The following is a 25555-nucleotide window of genomic DNA, read 5'->3' on the forward strand; positions in this document are numbered from 1 at the left end:
ACAGAAAAGAATTTTTCATAAGTGGCTGCTTCCATAAAGGTGAAGACATATTCCTAAAATCAGTAAATGAAAACTTATATTTTGACATTTGTTAAGAGTTTTAACCGCTATTTTAATTCAATAGCTCAATAATAAAAAGTTCCTGGGCTCTCCTCCTTGCTTCCAGAATGGCCCAGGGGTATTTGCATTGCATTTTCAATCTAGCCTGATTTCTTGCAGCTACTCTTTTTTTATTATATCTGCTTTGATATAACTGCTTCTGGAAATTATCCAGTCTGTTCAAATTCATTTTATATCTTATAGAAGCAATGAGATTGATCTACTTTGTCTTAGAAGGACATATAACTGATTTTTTTCTTCTATGTCCAGTATGTAAGTACATACAGATTCACTGAGGCAGTACTTTTGGTTACCTCTTGAAAAACTCATTTTTATTCAGTCATCCATGAAGTGTGGTGACTAGCTTGAATGACAAGCTTGCTTTTGTAAACTCTCTCCAAGTTATGTTTAGCAAATGAATGAAAACCAACCAAAAGATGATATTTCAAATGTTTTTTCATTTTTTTAACTGAACTGAAAAAAAAAAAAAAAAAACCAAAGCCAAAGCACAGTTGAGGGAGTCCTCAGCTCAAGCAAAATAAAATAAAAAAAAAAATCCTCCCTGATGCTCAGTGAATTTTTCCATAGAATCTTCTATTTCTTCTCCCATAAGCAACATTTATGTTTTCTTTCTTGGAGATTTTAGTTTTAGTATTTTTAAGAAATGTGAGACATGTTTAAGCTCTTTTTTTATTATTATTTAAACTCTTATTTTTCATATCCCATTACACTTTATGTGATTGGAAACCCGCGTTTTAGTCTAGGAGCTATGAAACGGGCTCAGCATACTGCATGAAACGCAAATAACTGGAAATCAAGTGGTGAGAGCAGGAGACACATTAATTATTCATAGAACTAAATGTATTGAAGAGCCCACATTACAGCTTACAAAGGAGTATCTGTGAGTCCAGTGAGGGGAGGAGTAACTGCCTTCAAATCCAGTTAAAGTGCACCTGACACACAAGAGGATGGTTCTCAAAGTGACTGTGAGAATTTTCAATAAAAGCTAGGGTTTTTAAAGAAGTTTCTGGTTCCCAAATCCCAGTGAAAGTCAGTGAGATATGGGAATTTAATTCCCTTCTTCAAATCATAGCTGCAATGAGTGGAAAGATCTGACCTACATTGTATTTTGAATTTCTGCCTATCTACCCTTGTTAAGAATTTTATAACATTGACCATTGTATCTACATGTGTTCTGACAGACACCCTGTCAAACTATGGGGAAATCTAAGTCTTTAGGGAAAAGTATTAGTATATTTACTGTGAATGGACACAAAGAATGGGTCTTCCAAAGTAACACGAACAATTTTTATCAACTATTGGTGAAAGCCAGGATAAGCTTATGTTTGTGGATGGAAATTTTCATTTGAATTTTCCTTCTGTGTTTTGTAAATATTCATCTCTAGTTCCCTTTTCTTTTTTTTCAATTTTTTCTTCATTGAAAGATAAAAGACTGCTGTTGTGAGGTCTTCAGTAATGTTTGGAAACAAGAGATCTGTGGACCACAGCCGCCTCTAAATAAAAGTAAATGTGAATAGGTTTCATTGAAACAGTATTTCATAGATAAACACTAATGGTATTTACATTTTTGTTGCTAAGAATTTTCTAGATGGGGGTGATTTGATAATTTCTGCACACTTTAGTACAAAGTATCTTGTTACAGAAAACAGTATTGGTTTGCCTAAAATTTCTACTTTCCTGAAAGTGTCTAAAAATGAATACTATATTCTTAGCATCGGTATATGGCCCAAGGTGCATTATTAGCTATTGCTTGTAGGGATGTTGTTGCTGCTTCGATAAGCAAAGCCTTTTCAGTATGCATTAATACAAATGTATAAGAGAATTACAAAGTTAGTTGGTACTTCATATGGATTCACCAAACATTGCTAACCTTAGAGAGATTGTAAACATTCAGTGCTGCTGTATTTTGTGTGTCTTCTTTTTCTGAATTAACCAGAAAACCTCATAATCAGGGAAAAATAATAGGAAAAATATCAGTATCTTCTTTATTTTAATTTTCTTTTCCCCCTATTTTTGTCATAGGAGTGTTTAAAAGTCTAGAAATCACAGAAAACCCTGCAGTTGATTCATTTATGGGGTTTTTTTCAGATGAATGGAGACTTGATGCTGCAGGGAAAAATTTGTAGTTTAAATCAAATCAAAATTGAAGTGATTTATTAATTTATTAATCACATATAATTAACTAGGCATCAATGAACTATGTATTGGAAGTCAATACTAGTAAAATAACGGATAATCCCTGTCACTTAGAAAAAGTTAGTAAATTGAAAGACATGGATATTTTGAAACACCCTTCTATAACTAATCCCAAGAATTTCTAATTGTGGATGAACACATGCACACATGCACACACACGCAGAAATATGCACCCATTTGGGGGTTTGGGGGACCCCACCTGCCAAAGCCTGATTGTGCAAGAGCCCCATGCGGTGCTTGAGCTTGGTGCTGCCATTCCTCACTACAGAGAGGACAGCCCCCAGGAAGATATCCTCATTCACTCAGGGTAAATGTCCCCAGGGTGTACCTACAGTGGCTGTGAGCGAGCTCCACATGTTTGCTGGAAGCACCTGTGGTAGAGGGTGCAGGATCATTTCTGGCAGGCTTTGGCCTTCTGCTCTCACCTCCACTACCTGGCTCCATTGTCACAAATTTTGAAGCTTAGTTTATACTTCCTTTCAGGTTGAGTCCTTTTCTCCCGACATCATTCAGAGCTGACCTGGTGGTCCTGGTCAGTGGCAAGTTGAATCTGAGCCAGCAGTGCCCTGGCAGCCAGGGGAGCCACACGTGCCCTGGGGGCCATCAGGCACAGCATGGCCAGCTGGGCAAGGGAGGGGATTGTCCTGCTCTGCTCTGCACTGGGGCAGCCTCACTTGGAATACTGTGTGCAATGCTGGGCATCACAATGTAATAAGGATGCAAAGCTAGAGAATGTCCAAAGGAGGGCAACTAAAATGGTGAAAGGCCTTCAGGGGAAACCATAGGAGGAGCAGCTGAGGTCACTTGGTCCATTCAGCCTGGAGAAGAGGAAACTGAGGGAGGCCTCAGCGCAGTCTACAACTTCCTTGTTGGGGGAAGAGGAGGTACAGGCACTGATTTCTTCTCTCTGGTGACCAGTGACAGCACCCAATGGCCTGAAGCTGTGTCAGGGGAGGTTTAGGTTGGTGATTAGGAAAAGGTTCTTCACCCAAAGGGTGCTTGAGCTGGAACAGACTCCCCAGGGAGCACAATATCTTTGTGTTAACAAATACTGATAACCAGACTGTTTGCCAAAGGTAGCCCATTTAAGGTCATATAAGCAAATCAGTGCATATAACCCTTATTTTTAATGTCTACAATGGACAATAGTTTTCCTGGTTTGCACTTTTGCCATTGCCTCAAACATCCCTGTTATGTTAATCACGTATACAAGAATCTGGACTTAGTAATAATCTTGAGCAACATTAGAACAAGTGTTAATACAATGACTTTAAGTTTTACATTTGAGCCTAATAAACAATGTAGAGTATATTTTTTCTTTTATGAGATGCTTTAAACAGAAATTCTCCCTTTTCACAATTATGATATTATCATATATGTGCCTCACTCTTTTTGTCATAGATCAGAACTCCTGTGCAAAGATGACTCTACCAGACCTCACACCAATTTCCATGCTGCTTTGATGAAGAGAGAAGTGGTTATTTGCTACACTGATGAATGGATAAAAGCAAAATATCATTGTATTAAAGCAGCGGATGCAAAATTCCATGTGTCCTCCATCACTCTCTACTTCTCAGTGTGAAGTACATGAGAAAAGGAGGTTGGAATATTCACAGTCTGTGAAGTCGTGGAAGGCTAGAGTTTGAAGTCTGGTTTAGCTATTTTTTACTCCTCGCTTTTCTGTACAATATATGAATTTCCGTATCTATATGTATCTAAAATATTTGGACATATATCTAGGGTATTTGGTAACTCTTTCCAAAAACAATAAGTAATACTAATACCTATAAAACCTATCTTCCTTTTTAAATAAGATGAAAATCACTTTCGACTTATAGGCCTTCTTTATTTATGCTCAATACTTCTTGTCCTTGTCTATATTTACTTATGCATCAAGTTTGTGAAAAAAACTTGTGCATGTCAGCTGTCTATTACTGAAACTACATGTGCTTCACTTCCTTTTTAATAATACTGGGGCTTCTGCTTTTCCCTTTTTTCTCCTTTTTCATTTTTTCCTAAAAGTGTACAGGAGGGATTATATCTATTGCTGTATTAACAATCAAGTATGGCTTTTTTTTCCCTACTTTGCTTTTGTTTTCAATATCTTTTTTAGATTCAAAGTGCTTTTAAAACATACAACTTACAAATTTAATATATCTAATCTGGAATGGTAACAGAGAAATTTAAAACTTACATTAGCTCAGTAAAATTATTCCATTTTTTAAACCAGGGAAAAGGAGATTAAACATCAAAGAAGGGAAAATTTTATTGACTTAAAGCCAATGAGTACACTGTGGGCTTGGTAGAAAAAGAACCTACAATGCTATTCTATCATTGTCTTTATGAGAAAAAGGTCATGCAAATTCTGGTGCTAGAAAAATGAAGGAGATAAATTCTAAAATAAGGAAATTATGATAAATATATTCTTTTGCATTTGCATTAAACATTCCAGTTGATTGGTATTAGCATTAGGTTAAAATATTTATGGTACTTGTTCTGGATAAATCACATCAATATAATTTATTATTTAAGAAGAAGTGAGAATAATCTGCTTCAGTGCAGATAATATTGTTATTCATGCTGTCCTGATGAATACCATCTTTAAACAAGTGGAAAAATGTTAAGTCTTTGTTCACTCTTGATTTAGAAAACTGTAACAATATTATGATTTTAAATACCTTTTAATTTAGAAGAGGACACTCAAATAAGAGAAGGATTAAAATGTGTAAAAAGAATGAATATGCCCTAAAGATATCTCCAGAGTATAGTCTGTACTGGTCTACCTCTGTATTGGTTTTGGTGTCATCAATCAGATTAGATATCAGTGGATTTTACGGTCCTTAAATTTTTCAGAATATCATGGTTTGTTCCTGGCAAATGCATTTTCAAAACACAATATAAATGATGATAGGACACTTGTTTTTACCTTCATGTAATATAGTTTCTATTCTATTAATGGAACATAACTATTAACATGATAATTCAAATAAAGGAAAAACCTCCCAAGGATTTAGAGATAGAAATTGACTAAGATAAAGGCATGCAAAAGTTTTGAATGTAAGATTTTATATTCTTTTTGTATTTGAAATAGTTTTTAATATGGTAGTTATTATTTGCTTAGCATCAATCTGTACAAATATAGAAAGAGGATTCAGATCTTTACTTACAAACTGAAGTTTATCCAAACAAAAGCGTATTTCAGTGTATTTCAGACATATAACACTGTCTGCTGCCATGCAAATATCACATTTCCTGTTAAATATTACTTTGCCCCTGGGTAATTATCAGAGAGAGTTTATAAAAGAAATTTACACCGAACCTTGGTCTGCATACACAGGAGGCATGAATGCTGTTTGTAACATGTGAATTGTGAAAAGACAGATGAAGGAAATAATTAGATTTAATGAAGCTATTTGAGATAAATTCATGTGGTAAGAAAAAGTACAAAAAATTTGAACTTGAAAATTTGGAAAAGATGATACAAAATCAGACAGTAATTCAGGAGATGAGTGGAACAGGCAGTAATTTTTTTTGTGGTAGAGACAGAAAAGAAAACCATCAAGACTGCAAAAAGTAACAAAATTTGGCATCAGTAGTGAGAAGCAGACTTCAAACCCTGTGTGAGAAGCAGTTTGCAGTTACTGGCCTTAATGTGGTCAGGAAAGGGATCAAAATTCTTAGGAAAAATCTCAACTACATTGGTATTTCAATAATAGCAGATGAGAAATTGTAATACAGCTTAGGGGCTGAAGAGGGGCAAACTCCATGGGAGATATGCAAAACAAGGACTGGAAAAAAGTTAGGAACAACCAAAATATCTTGGAATCATGGAAACAGAATCCAGAAAAGCCTGGCTCAGTGATGACACCAGGGAGGAGAAAAAAAAAGAAGAAAACTTGTAATGGAGAAAGAGTAGGGAAAATTTTTGAGAGGATATTTTTGAAAGCCATTTCCAACTTCATAGTTTTTAATGCTTGCTCAAGTTCCAGTAGTTTCTGTCCATTTTCTTTTTCTATAGTCTTTATATGACAGTCTCCATATATTTCCCATTGAAATGAACATTGCAATTGGCTCTATGAAGATTTGTACTGACCTCATTGTGTCATCAGCTTGACATTATAATTTCATCTCCAGAGAAACATTGAAACACTTTTCATCATGATTTGATATTGTAAATGTGGTGACCATAGATAGTAATAAAAATTCCTTGCAATTGCATTTTGACATCATAATGTAATCTCCATAGTCTTCACTTGACATTGTGATGAGATTGCGGCAATGCTAACTTTGTATGAATGAAGCTGGGCCCATGGAATGAAAAATTTAAAGTACAGTTTTGTGCATAGAGAGCAAATGGTTATTAATACATATACATTTTATCATAATTAAATTTTTGTTAAAAATTAGAACACATTCTCTATTCATGTGAGGAATGGAGATCTGGAAAATTCTGTTAAGTGAAGAGATCAGAAAACGAATCAGTTTTCAGTTCAAACTTTTTGAATTCATGCAAATGAAAACAGCATATTTAGTGCCAGAGCAGAGACTTGGAATCTGTGATAAGAAAGTTATTCACACTTCCATTGTCTTCTGGGGCATGTACTTCTGCCTTAGTTCTTGAGTAGTGTAGGAATATAAACAAATGCAATGTTTATAAAATAATTTTTCTATTTAGAAGACAATTAATTTTTAGTTTTAAATACATGCATATGTCTTACAACATGTATCTTGTTTATCTGCTTTGGTGTAAAAAAAAAAAAAAAAGGTATCCCTTGGAGTAAAAAGTTTGGTGTGGGCTTGTTTGATTCTCTAAAACTTTAGGTTCAGAGTTGTTAAGTATAGTGACAGACTGATTTAAACAGTGACTTTCATCCTCCTAAATTAGTCATTACTCTAATACGAACTGGAATGACATTTTTTAAAAGTCAAAGCATTGCTGATTTTTTGTGGAATCTGAATTGATGACCTCCTGGTAAAATACATTTATCTTATTATTAGATCTTTGAGACACTATATCACTTGTAACCTTTACTTTAAGCACTTTCTTGCAGATATCCTTCTGATTTTTGCAATGCAGGCTACAACAAATATTTAAAAATAAGTAAAAGGCACTATCCTTGGATTATAACTATAGTACCAGACAGACTGACACCTTGCAATTTGGAGTTTTTCTTTTTTATTGACGAAACTGAATGTCTTCACTAGAGTTTAGCTTATGGAACTTGAATAAGGCATAGATAAAACTCCCTGTCTTTCACAACCTGCATTTTTTAATGTTTATTTCTCTTGTCTGTCTTTCTTTTCTCTTGCTAGTGACTAGAAAATATGAGTGTAAAAGTATTTAAAGTGTGGTCAAATGCATACACCATATGCTTGGAACCGTGCAGGTTGAAAGTTTACTCCTGGCTCCATTCCTAACCTGCCTGTTCACTTTACCTCTCTAAGGCACTTAAAAGATAAAAGTGTACATAATAGGCTTAGAACCTTTCAAAGATGAGCTAAAATAGAATAATCTTATCATAGAATGATGGAATCATAAAATGTTAAATGGTGGAAGGGACCTTAAAGACTTTCCAGTCCCAACCTCCTGCCATGGACAAGGATACCTTCCACTGGGCCAGGTTGCTCAAGGCGTTTTCCAACCTTTCCTTGAACACTGAGGCATTCACAGCCTCCCTGGGAACCTGTTCCTGCACCTCACCACCTGCAGACTGGAGAATTTCTATCTGATATCTAACCCGAATTTGCCCTCTTTCAGTTTGTACCCTTAAATCCTTGTCCTATCATGACAGTTCCTGATGAAACGTACAAACATTTTTTTTTAAAGTATTATATGTATTAAAATATTTTAGGCGGTGGTTTTATCACTGAGTAGTATTGATATAGAAAAAATAATTTAAAAATATATAACAATGTTATAATTACAATTAACAATTTTTGAGTGTTTATATTCCATTTTCAGAAGAGGCAAACCTAATTGACCACAAATTCTGTATATATACAGAGCTAAATAATAAAATAACTTTTCCTAAATGACTTCGAGGTTTTTTAAATAACTTTATTTTATTAGTGAGATTGTGATAGTTTTATGTCAAATTGTCATATCCTGGGCTTCAAATCAGAAGTTAGAAAAAAGCATTAAGATTTTGTGAGTAGACACTTATGTGGAGAGAAATTATAAATTTCCTGTGAAATTTTCCTAATTATATAAAATTCAGAAAATTATCTGAAACATTTGCTGCTACATCTTTTCATCTTCACTTCCTTTTGTGAATAAGAAACATTGCAACAAAAGATAGCACCAGTGCAAGCATAATCTGAGAAGTTTTTTTCCCACTCTGGAAAGCTTAAATTGTCTTCAAAATTAACTGATTTCCCTTGTCTTTGAAAATAAATATATTTAAATAGTAAATAAATATTATTACAATTTTGACATGAAAAGTTGTAATATGAAGCAAAAACAAACAGCTGAACTATTGTAATAAACTTTTGTTTTCACTTTGAAAACGTCTTCAGTCTTTTTGGTTTTTTTTACTGTTGAAATACACAATGACAATACCATTTTTTGTTATTATTTTGAGTTAATTTTTAATAACTTTGAAGGCATGCAAATGTGAACTGATGACCAAAATGAAGATTCTAGCATTGACTTGAATGCTTAAAATAAATTCTGTTTAATAGTAATACAATTGCATACACTATTCACAGCATGTTTTGAAAGTGCATGAAAGAATTTAAGTTTTCAATGTGGAGAGAGAACTTGTCTTCTGAAGAAGAAATAAATTCTTCAGAAGAACAGTTGTAGGCCTTCGGATACTACCTGAATATGCCTCATTTCTTGAGGTAGAATGTACAGTCTATCCAGACCACATATAGCAACTAGGCTGATCAGTTCCCTCAAAAGTAATCTGTGCTTTTCCCTAATCCATTTACTGGGGCACAGCTTCTTCACTAGTGGCCTGAGAGGTTGTCTGCCAAAAGGAAAGCATTTGTAAATGGCCATTAATTCCAAAATGCTTATCTCCAGTGGACAGAGATTCTTTTTGCAGTCATTTGGGAAAAGGGATTGAAGTCTGCTGGACTGAACACGTCTGCCTCAGGAATCCCCATTGCACTGATATTGGGTTGAATTCTTCTCATTATTACTTCACAATTGAGATGTGAGCCCAGAAGAGTCCTTGCCAAGATAAATATTTACTTTTAACAAAAGTACTAGTGGCTAGAAATTCTATCTGCCACTTCCATCTAGACCATAGACCTCACAGATAATGGGGGATGTGGTTAGAGACTTGAACCCGGCAGAAGGGGGAAATTTTATAGGCAAGTAGTATATCAGCTCTGGAGTAGTATTTCTTCTCATGTTATGCAGTGTGCTGACCTGGCTTCAAGAGACCACAGACATTTCCACCAAGAGAAACTAAAATTTTCACCTTTTTAGTTTGGAATGTCCTGTAGTATATCTACAACAATGACCTATGAAGTTTCTTTTATGTGATTTCCACATAAGGTGATGATGGTTGATAAGGTAGACCATGATTACACAGTCCAGCCAATAATACAAATGTTTTGTAAGTATTTAACACTGGTATTCTGGGGGAAATTAATTTCTTAAATAGCCTTCCATTTTCTGTTTGTTATTTTAAATTCTAAAAATCTCTTAATAGACATAGAGAATCAGTTTACAAGTGTGATGATGAAAATATTTTGCCTGTAAACATTCACTTACACTAAATGTAGTCAGATCTCAATTTTCTGAATTTTAGAGTAATACTTTAATTACTAAAATAGTTTTTGTTTATTTCAGTGCTTAGACTGCCTTAATTCAGTACATAAGTAGGGCAATTGATGTGAATCCCAACATCTGGCAATCAGTGATTTAATGAGTTACTTTTTAAAGAAATGTCTGTCTGCCGGAGGGGTCTATAATGCAATTAGACACATTAGCACTTTTTCAGTCATTTTTCATGAGAAAATGAAAGTGATTGGTGCAAGCTGCAAGTTGTTTGCACTTTTGGAAGGCAAAAAATTCATAATAGATTAATATTTCTGCTTTATAATAGGAGAATTTTGTTAGAATGATGTAATGTAATACGTTTGTTGCAATTTCTGAGTATTTGTTTGCAAAATGTAAGGATTTAGTCATAAATGATAGTGTGCAGTTACAGGCTTTGGCCAAATTTTGTTTTATGCTAACAATTCATGAAAAAGGATGCTGATGAAATATTTAAACTAGAAGTCAACAAGCCAAATTCAAAGAAAACCCAGACAAACCTTTGTAACCACTAATACAATTTGGAAAGGCTTCAAGGTTTTTTACTTTTTGAGTTCTCTACTTAATTAATAGTGTTATCTTAAACATATTTTATTGGATTTGTTAAATTACTTATTAATTTCAATCTCAAAATACAAAAGTAAAACTTCAGGAATTTTAAGTTTAATACACTATTATACAGAAAAAAATTTAACACTTTGATATTTGTATCCACATTCCAAATCTCCTGAAGATTTTGTAGTAGGAGTAAAAACTAATTTCTTGTTTTACTGGAGATTTTTCTGATACAAATGTCAAAATTTTTGTACTCATCCTGTGGCTTTTAAGAACACCTCACTTCTTAGAAAATTAACTTTAGTGGTTTGGAACAAAATTATTACAAAAGTAAGTTTAAAGATGTACATTTATGCACTGCTATATGCATTTTATGCATAACGTAATAATATATATATATATGTGCATGAGAGAAATATGGTCAAGGCTATAATTTTTAAAATAAAGTAAGACAGAAAAATAAATAAAATTAATAATGAAAATTATCTTGAATATTTGCATAATATTACAATAGAAATAATCTACTTGCAGTTATTCAATTAAGAGGTAAAACTATTGTCCTTAATAATTAAGTAACCTGTGCTACAGAGGAGTTTATCACAGCTTTTAAAAGAAACTCAGCTGTGTGAATAAAGTGGAAACTTAAGTGGAATCTAAGTAATTTTTTTGCAGTTGGGTTTTTGAAGTGTTAGGACAGTTTCTAATTGAAACACTGAACTTCATGTGCTTTTTGCCAACAGCCTATGAATATAATTTCTGCTGATTTAAGAATCTGATGTCAGGGCAGTAAGTATGCAATTAGCTTTAGTTTAAGTGATAGCAACATGCTGTAAATAAGAATCTTAATTGTGTTTGCAAGATTAAAATTCAGTTTCATTGTTTTTTTTCCCCTTGCTTCTTTGGTGGCTTTGTGGTATATTCGCATTGCTACCTCTAAATGAATGTCAACTTGTTTTACCTCGACTGCAGCCAATCGATACTTCATTAGGCTGAATTGTCTTGTGCCCATGCAACCTTGAAGCTGTGGCTTAATTACCACCCGTATTATGCAGTGGCTCAGAGTGCTGTGCTCAGCTGTGTCAGTTTCGAACAAAAGCCATGCTGTTGCCTGTATTTAGGAAAAATGGACTTTTGAACTACAGAAGTATAATGTTTTCTAAGTTAACAATTCATGATGATAACCTTTTTTAAAACGTATATGTCAGTTTTCAGTAAGTTTACATTTGAACAGGTTTCTGCATATTGCAAAACTTCAAAAGACGAGTACCTTTGCTTTTCATGTTCAACCCGTCTTTGATTTAAGATAATTTTAAATTAATGGCAAAGTAACATTCATCTGAAAGAGAAGACAGGAGAAAGTGCAGTCAAATGGCAATCATGACAAATGACATCTCTTGTCTGAGAGTCATTTTTCCTCACTAGACTGATTTGTCATCCCCACTTTTGACATTTTTCATCCTGCTATGAAATCACATTGACAGAATAAGATATTTCTACACTTAACAGTGGGACATAGAAGATGGTTCTCTGCCTTCATTTATTTTTTGTATTACATTTAAGGGTTTGTAAAATTTGTAAGCAACTAAAGTCCAATGACAAATTTCATTTGCTTTATAAAATATAAAGTTCACACTGCCCTATAATCCTAAAGTAAATGTTGCTGTTTCATTTGTGTCAGGTCATTATACAACGTAAAGGAAAACAAATCTCTATGAAGATTTTCCACTTGGGAGTATTGCCCTGTTATGACCGAGGATTATCAAATCCAGTAACAATGAGGACAAACTACCTAACTTTAATGTATTGTGCCATTGCCTTGGACATATCAAAGACCTGTGGCTAGCCTTTGCAATTTCTTACTTCAGCACTAAAAACATAAGACTTGTCCATTTCTGAACACCTTATGTTCATGCAAGTAGGTATAATTAGCTTAGCTTTTTTCCTCCAGATCATACAAACTATACAGAGACATTGGCATTTTCTCTTGAGTTACGACAAAGGATAGACTAGAGTACAGTCCTAAAAGGCAAACCTCAGAGATCACATACATGCAGCTGAGTATGTACTGACTTGTACACATGGCACAGAGAGCAATTCTTCTTTTTGTTGTTTGTATTTTCTTGTTTGGCTGGTTTTTTTTTTTTTTGTTTTTATCAAATGCCTCATGATTACTCCTGTGTACACCAAAACATTTATATCTGTTTATATATCTGTGCCTAGTACCTTACTGATGGTGAGGCATGCTGACCACAAAATGGGAGGATTGTTGCCTTACATAAGCAATGTTCGAGTGCTCAGAGGATGATAGTCCTCTTTAAAGCTCTTTTCCAAAATCCAATGAAGGAAATTAAAAAAAAAAACTTTCTGAGAAAATATTTCTGTTATTTGTCTGATTTTGTGTTCAGTGAACTAGACCTGTGGCTACATATCATTGTGTCTTTCAGTGCTCACATCAGACAATCAACTACTAGAAACCTCAAACACTGTTTCTAATTATCAGCATGTTCAGAATTTTCGCACCCTTTATATCATGTAAATGTTACTCGTTATACATGCCTTTTGTGTACAGATCAGGCCTGTAAAACATGCCAGAATTTGTACCAACAGTGTGAGCCTCCAACTTCATGCCAGTATTAGTGTACATTCTGTTGTATATTGCCATGTACTGTGTTTTCTAGTATAGCGAAGTAGAAAAAAACAACTTTCACTTAATTAATGAACAAATCTTGTGTTATGCGTCAGATGCTGTTAATTATTATTTTCCTGCTTGAATGAAAAGAGGCGGCCTCCCTTGGGATTCAAATTTCATAGACTTCATGTGGCTCTGTTCTTACTCTTTACCCACATTAATCCTAATAGATTTCAGGCAAGGTTTGGATCACCATTTTGTGAAAATGAAGATGAAAAGTCAGCAGAATCAGTGCCTTTCTACCTATTATGCATAAAAAACAAAAAAACATAGCCCTGTGTATTAAGTGCCTAGCTGTGAAAGTTTTCATTTTATCAGAGAAAAAATTTGAACTGTTTGCTTATAAAGGGAGTTTTGACTAATCAAAAGGGGGCACTGTTCATTTCTGCCACTAGACCATTTCTTAAAGTTGCGAAGTGTTTATCTGCCCTCTGTTGAAAGAAGTTCTTATTCAAGTTCACAGTTCTACTTGAGAATGTGGGCATGATCAACAAGCAGGACCATAATGGCTTAACTCCAGCCAGCAACTATGCACAACATAGCCACTTCTTCACTCCCTCACCCAGAGGAGTAGGTGATATAACACATGGGTTGACATAAAGACACTTTAATAGGTAAAGCAAAAGTCCCCAACACAAGCAAAAAACCCTGAGGAATTCATTGCCTGCTTCCCATGGGGAGGTAGGTGTATAACCATCTCTAGGAAGACAGGGCTCCAACATGCCCAGCAGTAACTTGGTAAGTCACACACCATCTCTCTCAATGTCCCTTCTTTCCTCCTCCTTCCCCCAGCTTTCTATGCTGACCATGGCACCATAGGGTGTGGGATATCCCTTGGCTGTGTCCTCTCCCAACTCCTTGCGTACCTGTGTGCTGGTGGGGTGGGGTGAGAAGCACAAAAGGCTTTGATGCTGTGTAAGCGCTGCTCAGCTGTAGTGAAACCATCCCTGAATTATCAACACTGCTGATGCACTGTCCAAAATAAAGCCCCATACTAGCTGCCATGACTATCATGAATTCTATCCCAGCCAAAACCAGCTAGAAGAAAGATGCCATTCACTGTTCCAGTCTAAATAAAAAAGTACATTTGAGAAATTTCGCTTTGTGATCAGTACTTCATAGCGTTGTCCCTCCTTTAAATTCTTCTGCCACTTCTTGTGTTCTAATGAATGTATGTGGGATAGAAAGACATTGTAATGAGCATGGTTTATTCCATCAAATCGAAAGCAGGTGTATTTGTATTTCTGTAATGAATTACATCTGTTCATAGGAATCTTTCAAGCAACTTTCTAATACCAAAATGTTTATTATTTACTCACAAGATTTCAGGAAATGAGTGTTCAACATAACTACACTCCTGTATAACATTACACAGCCGCAAGCAATCAGGAACACAACAAGAAGTTCACTCTTCAGTCCTGTTTTGTGATGATCTCTTTACTCTTACACAGTTTCCTCTGGTGACAGAATAACTTAACTTGGTAAAACTTTTCCCCAATATACCCTTGCTATATTAATAGCAACTGTCATTCATTATTATACTAAAAGGGAGGAAAACTTGTACTGAAATATGAAAAAATGTCCTTCAGTGAAATTATATGTACAACTCAGCCTTAATTCAAGTTCAGTCTAGTAGGAGGTATGAACTATTTTCTTTATTTAATGGTTCAGTAATTGGAGACATCAAAGTACCTGCTTCTGTTCACTAGAAAATTAAAGCACATAGAGACAATATAACATTGAAGACAAAAAATGAGTGTTTAGGGACATATTTTACCAATACTGTAAAAGTAGATTTTTTTTTTTCAAATTGAGTTGCATTATATCTTCATAATCAGTTTCTGAAAAGCTAATGTTATGCTGAACCATGTTTACCTGGAAAAAAACCCAACATTTTACAAGGATAAAATAATGAAAGGCTCTGAATTTTTCCATTTTCCTTTTACAGATGACAGAGATTAGTATTGGACTTTGATTACTAAAGCATGGGCAATAATTGTTGTCTCTGTTGATTTTGTGTTATTCATATGTGTACATGGGCTGCAACAGATAATTAGAGCAGAAGAGGAGAAACTAAACTGGAGACAATTGATCATTAAGATTGAATGATATGGGGCAAAATTCACTCACTGCCCATTTACTCAATGGGTAAAACAAGACAGCAAAAATCTTATAAAAAATCTAGAAACTTACCAGTAACTTCCATTGTTTTCCCCCATTTCTTTCCTTGCCAGCTGAAGAGTTATGACCCATTTTGCTTTTACTGATCTTCATCATCACAGAGAGTGAATTCCATGAACTGCAGTTCAACAGGAATGTGCATCACTCTCATGATCATCAAACGTGGCCTCATGTGATCCCTGGAATGTAAAAGTAGGGCAGCAGGGAGTAGGCAAGATATTTCCTTATGTATACAATCATGATAAGAGAGATATAAAATACGTTATCTCACGAAAATGTCTGCAATTTAAAATTATTAGGGTAGAGGAAAGAATCTTAATATGTTGTTCGAGTAGGAGAAAATGTTTTGAAGGAATAAATAAAGCATTAAATTTACTTTATTTCTGAAAAAAAAAAAGAACAGGGATAGGATGTCATTATACTTTAAAAAGACTTGAAAGTGTGTTTATACTCTATATTCTGGAGTAAATGTATAAGAAGCAGCAAATATCTGTATACTGAAGTAAAACAACCAAGAATTAAAAATATGTGAAGTTTATTTGAAAATATTACTGTAGCAAAACTGAGGTTGTAGTTTAACCTTGGTTGTTGATCACAAATACAGTTTGGGCAAAACCAGAAAGATCAACATATATCTCATATCAGACTAGATAATTTTAATGTTTCTTTCTGAGGTTAAGCTATATGAATATACCAGTACAACTCTCCAAATTATTTTCTTTAAAAACACATGCAAGTCATCATTGGCAATGATAAACTGAATTCACACCCAAGTACATTGAAATATGTTCCTGAAGGTCTCACTTTAAATTCCTCCCACTAAAAAGCAAAATAAAAATACAGTTATCTACTCTCAAGTTGATTTCCAGATATAAATCTAGACATATAAATTTTCAGTATAAATTATTTTTACTGTGTAACTGGCTGTATACCATTGAAATAGATAGTAGTCAGGAGTAATCAGGTGAAGCAATATTATAGGCTTATTTCATCACTCCTGTTAGGATGTTTTCTATTATTGCAAAAGAAGAATGTTCAAAAAGTTGTAAAATATTATAATTATTTAGTGCATTTAAGAAACCTTGGTAAACTGAAAAGCTTCATTCAGAATGTAGGCTGGCTATAGTACATCTTCAGTTAAAATATTGACTAGATATTAACAAAATGTCAACATGTAATTTTTGAGTGAATAAATGTAAATTTTTACCTTTGAAAGCAAAAGTGAGTTTAAGTCATATAAAACTAATTTTAAAACATTCAAATAAAATCTTTTTCAACCATACTTTAAATCATAACAAATTTGATCAATTCTTTCTATACTAATTTTACCTTAAAGAGGCAGTTTATTCAATAATATTAAAACAGAGTTGATTTGTTTTCTTTAAAAAATGTAGCAATGAAATGGCTAGAATTTTTTTATTATATTTAATAATTTATAGCATTGCAATTAAGAGAGAGGCATACAAGGCTGGATATAATAAAAACTCTCATTGTTTCATAGCATTTAAGTCCAGAAGGTTCAATAGATCATCTAATCTGACCTCTTGTATAGCACCTGAGATAAAGCCCCAGTGAATCCCAACTCAGTCATCTACAAACTGTGCACAAAACTACTTCCTTTTTGGGCAGCTTACATGGCTAGTACTCATCTAATAACACAATTATTTCCAGTTAACTCAACAGATTTCTTTTTTGATCTCTACAACTGCTGGTTCTGTGGAGGCTGGAGGTTGACTCACTGAGAACATGGCTCTTTCTGCATGCAATGTTGCATTTTAAGAAAGCTGGAATAGGGGGTTTGCAGTGCTGGGTCAGAATATAAAGCCAAAGTGGATTCTCATTCTAAGCACTATTCAAACCAGTTTTGATCATATACTTTATTTTTCTTGAGTTGTAGAGATAATGAAATCACAATGCCTGCTCCCATGATACATTACGGCAGCAAGGGTATGCATTTCAGCACATTTGCAATCTCTGGATGAACTGTGGACCCTCCTTCCTTTTGGGGTTTTCTCAGTACACTGAGCCTGTAGCTGGACCTTAGTATCTTTATCAAATTTCATCCATTGCCAAGAAAGTTTTCCAGGCCAATTTTGCATCCTCTAGTTTTTTGGTGTCTTGGCCTTCAGATGGTGTTAAGCTCCTAAAAAGCTACAGAACATGAATATATTTGGAATGGAATTATGTGTGTGTTTAGCTGAGGAGTAAGGTAGCATTTGATACTAAAAAAGATAATAAATTATGAAGAAACACAGGGAAAATTGTTTTTCAGAATAGTTTCAGGTGTTGCAAACTCTTTTTTGATGTACCTGAACAAAACTAAATTTCTCCTCTTTAGTCTAGGTTTGTCATAGATTATAATATATTTGCTACTTGTGCATTTACTGGTATAAATAATCACTATTATGTATTGATATATTCTCACACACTCTCCTAAGATTATGGTGAAGAAATTACAGTAATATGAACAAGGCACTAATCAGAAATAGTCCATCTTCATCTTTTGAAAGATTTTTCTTTTTGAGGATATGGTCTTTAAATAAATTTTGTAGTGGGAGCAACTATGTTCTATGCCACTTGCTGAGGCTGATTATGTTGTGTTGATAATCTGTCATTTTCATCTTCCCCGCTCTCCCATGGCTTATTTTTATTTCTCCAGTATATAAAAAAAAGCTCAAGAAACAGTTTTAATGAATTCAAATAGACTTGTCTCTTAAGGTCTTTTTTATAAAGTCACCTGTGAACTCTTGCATTTAATTGATGTGCAAGTCTGTACAGAGACAGTAGTGTGTACAGAACAATTGGCTTCCTTAATAGTGTATTTCATGCTCAATATTTTTTTCCTTGTTTTTCAGCTAGACCTGAGTGAAGGTAAATCTCATAGACCATGCTCTATAGTGAGAGTACTCAACAGTACTTTTAAGCAGTACTCAATACACCAATTTTAGAATAATCATGTGTAAGGAAGGAATGTGTAAATATCGTGATGACTTACAAAATGAGTACTAGATGTAGTAATTCAGCTTGTCACATGATGTTAGAGTCAAGAAAGTAAAGAAACCATCATTTAGGGAGCTAGGACTAAATTCTACTTTTGGTTTTAGCAGCTGGATTCAAGTGACTTATTTAGACAAGGGTGTTATTAGATGCTTTGAGTGACTTAGTACATTGAAAACCACAGGGAATGCAACCCCATATAAAATGTGATATATTTGCAGTGAGTCAATTTTTCTGCAAAACAATATGGAAATAAAGAAACAGTTTAGCATATCATACAGCACAGTGTGAAACTGATTCTGAATTGAAGTGTTGAACTAGAAGAACTGCTTTAAAGAAATAAAGAAAATCTGTAGAACATCACAAACCTTCTGCTGATTCTCATTCATTGAAGGTAAGGAGCAATTTCAATCTTAATTTGTGCATGTGGACATGTTCAAATAGACATGTTGACAATATTTACTGTAGACTTCCAACTTGGATGTCAATGCTATGAAGTCATCTAAAGTGCTATACTATGCTGAGGCAGAGAGCCATCTCCAGAAGATCAGTATAAGACTCCATTATTCTACTCTTTAGATCACTTTCTGAATGAGTCTTTCTTTTCCATTAGCTGTACAGAAAACTTAGATGCTGGAATTAAGTGAAATGACTACACCTGGAAAAGCTAAAGTTTTTATTGCTGTTATTATCATTTAATAAGGGATGCAAATGATCACTAGTGGTCATACAGATTCTAAGATAGGAGAAGACAGATGATGGTCAAAACACACTGATCTTTGAAATAATTTTATGCAAGTAAGAAGGTAGGAATTATTTATTTAGGTTAGATGAGCCTGGTTTCTTTGTGAAGTTTATTTTTTAATAGACTACCAAGAAATTGCATTATATATAATGTTTTATATAAAATATTAAAATTATTTAAAACTAAGAAATGCTACTGGTGACTGCAAAGAACTCCAAAGAAACTTACTCTAATGTTTTATTACTTTCAGTTGTATAAAATCTATGCTCTAACCAAATTTGCAAGCAATAATTCAAGGTATAAAGTATTTTGCTCTGATGACATTCTTATTACTTTAGTGTCAGCTTAAGAGCTGACACTCAAATTAGAAACCTATGCAACAGCATCAACGCATCAAAAAAACCTAACACACATAAAAATTTCGTTTCTTGGTCTAGATTTCTAGTGTAAGGTACCACAAGCATAGCGTATATAACTTCCAAATTTCTTGCATCTGAGGTTCTTACAAAATTTGAAGGGTAGTAGAAATCCTTTAGCATTCAAGTCTACTCGCCTGGGTAACTGAACTGAAATGTTTCCTTAAGTTTATATCTTAAACTTATGAGAAAAGGTGCCTTTCCATTTGGTTTGGAGACTTAATTTCTGTAAGGCTGAATGCACCCTAAGAGAAAAAGGAACTGAAGCCCTTATTATGACAAATCTAACGTGTTTGCTGAACAACACTTTAGATTAAGTGGGTAAAATTCTGTACTGCTTCAAAGAATATTTGTGCAAGTATCTCATTTAATAGTTTTCAGGTAGCTGGATGCTGCACAGAAGTGCATGGATCTTGAAGTGCCTCAGTAGTAATTTCCAATTTTCATTCTGCCGTAAGTGATGACTTGATGCTTTTAACTCAGAATCCCAGGCTTGGTACCTGTAGGTGTCCTAAACAGGCTTGCCTGCCTGGCTTGGAAATGCCACTACCAAAAGTCTTGGGCCCATTCAGAAGTCATTGCATAATGCAGTGACAGAGATAGTGTTTTCCCTCTGTGGGTTGCACCTTATAAAATACAACAAACAATGTATTTCCTCATAAAAGTTATTTCCATTAGCTGAAGTGTTCGAGGTCTATAATCTGACCTTTATGGCTACAGCTCACTTGAGAATCAAATAGGAAAATGTGAATAAATTGAGTGCCCAGGTAAATTTTGTGCAATAACTTGACAATACAAAATGTACTTACAGGTACACTTACTGTGTACACAATAGTTCTAGTGTTGACTTTTAACAGTCCTACTTGGTGACAGCTGTCTGTTTAAGAATTTGGCATTGTATAATTTGGGACTGAAGATGATAGAGGCATGCGTGAGAGATGTTACTTGTGTGTATGTTTAAGTGGAGAACTGTGCCTCTGTAAGCTTCAAAAGGTCAGAACTTGATTTAATAAACTTTTCTTCCCAGAAAACAAGCTTTATTCTTGAATGTGTAACATTGTTAGAAAACTGCATGTCTGGAGACATTGCTAATAGGCTTGTGAGACCTTTTGCTCTATCCAATGCTGTCTTGAATAGTCATACCGGATCTGGTCTGAATAAGCCAAAATCCTTAAAATGTTATTTCCTGATTTGTATGCTTTAGATCACTTCTGCCTTCTGCAGTACCCTTTCCAAAGGTGCAGAGCTGGGATTTCCATATCTTCCAAGTGCTTCTCTGCTTGATTCTAGCATATCATTTCATCATTGGTCTAGCAGCACCCTTGTTGGTTGTCACTAATAATACCTTACTGCCTCCCTTCCTTTTCTTGCTCACTGCCCACCAGTATTTTTACTGTTGTAAATGTCTTTAACCCCTCTGTATAATTTCTGCTTTTGCCACATAGCTGTTTTTCAGTCTGCAGTCTCTTCATGACAGCACAGAACATCCTACTCACAGTGCTCATTATGTTTTCTTAGGTCATGATAACTCTGAGACAAGTTGATTTTTATCCAGTGGAAAATATTCTCCTCAAGTCCTTGGATGACCAATAGGACTTAAAGAATTTTCTGATATGAAGCTTGCCTTTGATAATCTCTTATATGATACCTATTTTCTTGCTCATTGGAATCTGACCACTCTCAGCTTCTATAGCTTTCAGAGGCACTTGAAATGAGAAATAATTGTTGGAGTGGTAACCACAGGCAGCAAAGACTACTGCATGCATCATTCATTGATTTACATACCATGATTCTTAATTTTACCAATTTAATGCCTAATTCACAGGCATGTGCCATTAGCAATGGGTAACTCACCTCCTGCCTGCTCTGGAGTGCTTCACAATATGATCATGGGTGCTCAGACCAGTTACATTGCCTAAATGAATAACAACCACATATTCAGGATTCCTAGATTTTCTTTTTCAATGACCTCAAAAAGAATCTTTTCATTCTGAAGAAAGGTATGTAGATGGATATTGCCCACAGATGTGGTGAGACCATTAACACTTCTACTTTTATAACTTGCATTTAGATCTAGCAAACTAGTACTCAAAAATTTGTAGATACTTCTGTTGTTTTATCTGTGAGATGTGTAATATGCAAATGCTGTGCCTTGCTGCAACTCCTGTAACCTTTCCTCAAAGGTGAGGCCTTTTTATAAAAAAAACCCCCCTATTTAAAACCCAGCCTAGGAGTTTATTCCAAGGTATCTTCACAACATTTAATGATGGGTTTGGATTCCAGGACAGAATGGCTTATTCATATAGCCCTTTGCCTGAGGTGAAATATTGCCTTACATACTTTTCTCTTGCTTGTTCTCATGTTGCTCCAGACTTGGTGACCAAAAAAAGGCCATCTGAACTATCATAGAAGTTTCAGAGGAGTTGACTAGAAAATTGGGCAAGAGGAGGAGAGAAAGCTAGATCTAGTCTGTTTCTACTCTGTGGCCAGGTCCCAGTGGACATGTCCTTGTATTCCACATTCTGCTTGTTCAAAGTCTTCCCTCAAACAGATAGGGATAAATGAGATTCCAATTATTTTGACATGTATTACTAGAGGCTAAAATACATTTACTCCCTATTAGGTTAGCCTGGGGTGCAATAAAGCCTAGTCTGGATCTCAGATTCCTGTTTCAGAATGCTCATTTGCAGATAACAGGACAGTTTGAAGAAGTGCTGACAAAATCCACCTCAGCTTGACCCATCTTGAACTGATGCTTTTAAGTACTCATGGAGATCCTACACACTTGATATGGAGCAGGGAGAAGGAAATGGAGTTAACAAATAGTACCACACATCAAACTGTCCATAGTCTCACTGTTCAATAACACTTCTAAGATATATGCATGATTACAAACAGAGGAGGAACTCTAAAAAGATTGGAATGCACATGATAAAATAGACAGATACTTTCCTACAACAAGACCTGGTACAATGGAAAGATCAAGGGCATCTTTTTAAATGCCACATATATGATTAGGGGTATGTGAAAAACAGGCATGCCCATATGTGACCTGGCAGATGACCACTTATAACTGGCAGAGCCACAAATTTCACAAATTTTGAGAACCTTGGACTGTAGTAATGTTTTCTTTTCTTTTTGCATAGTATATAACAGTAAGCTAGATCTGGAACTTGATAGTGATCTTGCAATGAGATGATTTTTAATGATTGCCTCCAAAATGTTATTTGCTTATTTCATTGACTTAGGCAAGTGTTCAAGTGCCAGCAAACTGTGTCTACTGAGACAGATAATAATTCATTAAGCTATGTAAAATATCACACAAAAACTTGAGCAAAACATGGCCACTTTGGTGTTCTGACAGCTACCATACCAATTTTAATAAAGGTAGTCCTGATGCTATATTTAAACTCCTGTGGGTCCCATTGAAATCAATTATCACTTTTGCATCATTTTAACATGAAGAATTTAAGTCAGAGAAGAGAAATAATTATTTTTAGAGCTTATAAGCTAGCTTTACTTGAATAGATTTTCCTTGGGTAAATATCTTGACTAAATTTCAAAGTCTGGTTTCTAACTGAGCTATATTGGAGTTTTAAAATATTCCTCATATGTTAAGAACTCTTAACATGCATAAGATATTGCTTGCTTCTCTATATTAATAGAACTAAACCATTGAATAATTATTCAATAACTTAGATATTGTTAAAGAACTCCTATATCATTTAGAGCAGCTCTTATACTATGTATCACTTTGCTGAATGAAAGACAAAACCAGGGAATAGTCATTTTTACAAATGGACCATCTTACAAAAAGAATGGGAAGAATGATGGCCTTTTTCTCAGGGAAATACTAGAAAAGATAATGAAAATAAAACTAAAAATAGAACCCTTCATAGGCTAAACTATTTAAATTATAAATATCTATGAGGAATTTTATGGCATAAAATGACAAGAACAAAAGTATGTCGTTCAAATGAGACGTTGGGAGGATTTCACACCACCAAATCAGACTGAAAAAGGATGGAATAATTATTAAAATAATCTAGATTTAACTGAAATGTGTAAAGTCAATATCTCCATTAACTGAATGTTTTGCTAGCATATAAAATTCAGATATAAAACATGAAGATAGAACTACCATATTCTAAAGAGATTTGATCTTGGGTTTGGACATGTGAAAAGAAAAAGGAAATATGACGGACTGAGGGTTGGCTAGTATATAATCAGCACATATAATTTTTTTCAGAACGTGAATATTAGGAGACTGGAAGAAAGGCAATAACGTGGGACTAAATGATGCAAAGTTTGGAATTGTTTGGCAACAGCTTGTGCAAATCAAAACATTTTTGAAAATAAGTGAGTCTGTGCCTCTTTTCTTTGTGAAATACTAAGCACTTCCATGGCACACCAGATCTGCCATTTCTTTAAATAGAAGTAGAAATTTGACTGAAAAGCCTTCATAAACTTGCCAAATAGTTCCATAAGGTCTTTTGAACAGATCTATGTTAAACTGGCATGAGTAATCACTTAAGTCATCAAATCACTTGACTTGTATTAAGACCCTGTGGGGCAAGAGACTAAAACTCGTGAAAACTATCTGGAGGGGAACTTGATCTTCAAAAGAGTTGGAGTAAAACAACTGTATGGATCCTGTTTAAAATTTGCTGCAATCCAGTTCTGGTGATTCACTCTAATGAAAGATTTATTTGTCATTATGGCTATGTAGCCATACTCAGGATTGAACCTTAAGAGTTGGAAAGGTTGACAGTGGAGCTACACAGTGAACATCAAACACAGAATTATAACATAGAAATATTTCTGTAGAAAAGCAGTTCTTAAAAAAATCAGGAGTCTTCATAAGATGCAATATCTATCTGTCTATCTATATATTTATGTATCAATTGGAGATAGGACTAAATCACCCTTTAAGTTGCCTTCCAACTGAAACACTGCTGTGGTTCTATGATTTTATGATATTAGGGCATTTGATGGTGAACTCCATGTACTAAAAGAAAATATTTCTTCTGAGAGGGCATTCAAAGAAATAGGTTAAAAATGGGATTTGAAAGAGAATCAGCAATTCTCTTAGTGAAAGGTGATGATATAGGTCAGTATTGAAATGACCTGGACAGTGAGGTCAAATGGTCAGAGAGAGAGTAGAAATTTTTAGACCTTGTTTAAAGTCCTTGTGGATCAATTAATTTTCAAATATACTATGTGGTCACACAACCAGCATAATTTACTCCTGTCACAATGAGTATAACATTTTGCTAAGAAAAAACACAGTCAATAAAAAGACAGAAATATCAAGTTCACAGTACTTTTTTATAAATATGCAAATATATGGGTCTGTCAATTTAATATATCTAAGGAATACTGGTGTATATTGCTTGAGTTAATTTAAAATTTTTGACTAGCAAGATGTACAAACAAAAGGGCCTGCTAAGTACTGAAAAATTTGACTGAACTTACATGATGGAAGCAATTCAAAGATAAACTTAATCAAAATTTTTTCGTACTACTGAGGGAAAAATATTATTCTAGTGAGAATTTTTATTTTTTTGTTGGTTTATTCTCACCATAACAAACACGAATAATATAGTGACAGAGAATATGTAGTTTAAGAATTTTTCTCATCTAGTGCTAAACTGCATCTTGGCTGCTTCTCCTAGGATCTCTCTGTAGTCAGTGGAGAGAAATAGAAATTTTAAGGGGTAATTTGTCTCATGTAATATATAAATTGCTGTAGGGATGAAATGATAACGACCTGAAAGTGTGTATTTCCACTTAAGAAAAAAACCAGACATAGATGACTCTATTCCTTTTCAGTCTCTTATAGTTATACCATGATCATGGCTTCAGCTCCTGAATATTTAATGGTA

The sequence above is a fragment of the Melospiza georgiana genome, chromosome 1 (genome assembly GCF_028018845.1).
Source record: "Melospiza georgiana isolate bMelGeo1 chromosome 1, bMelGeo1.pri, whole genome shotgun sequence".
NCBI lineage: Eukaryota > Metazoa > Chordata > Aves > Passeriformes > Passerellidae > Melospiza > Melospiza georgiana.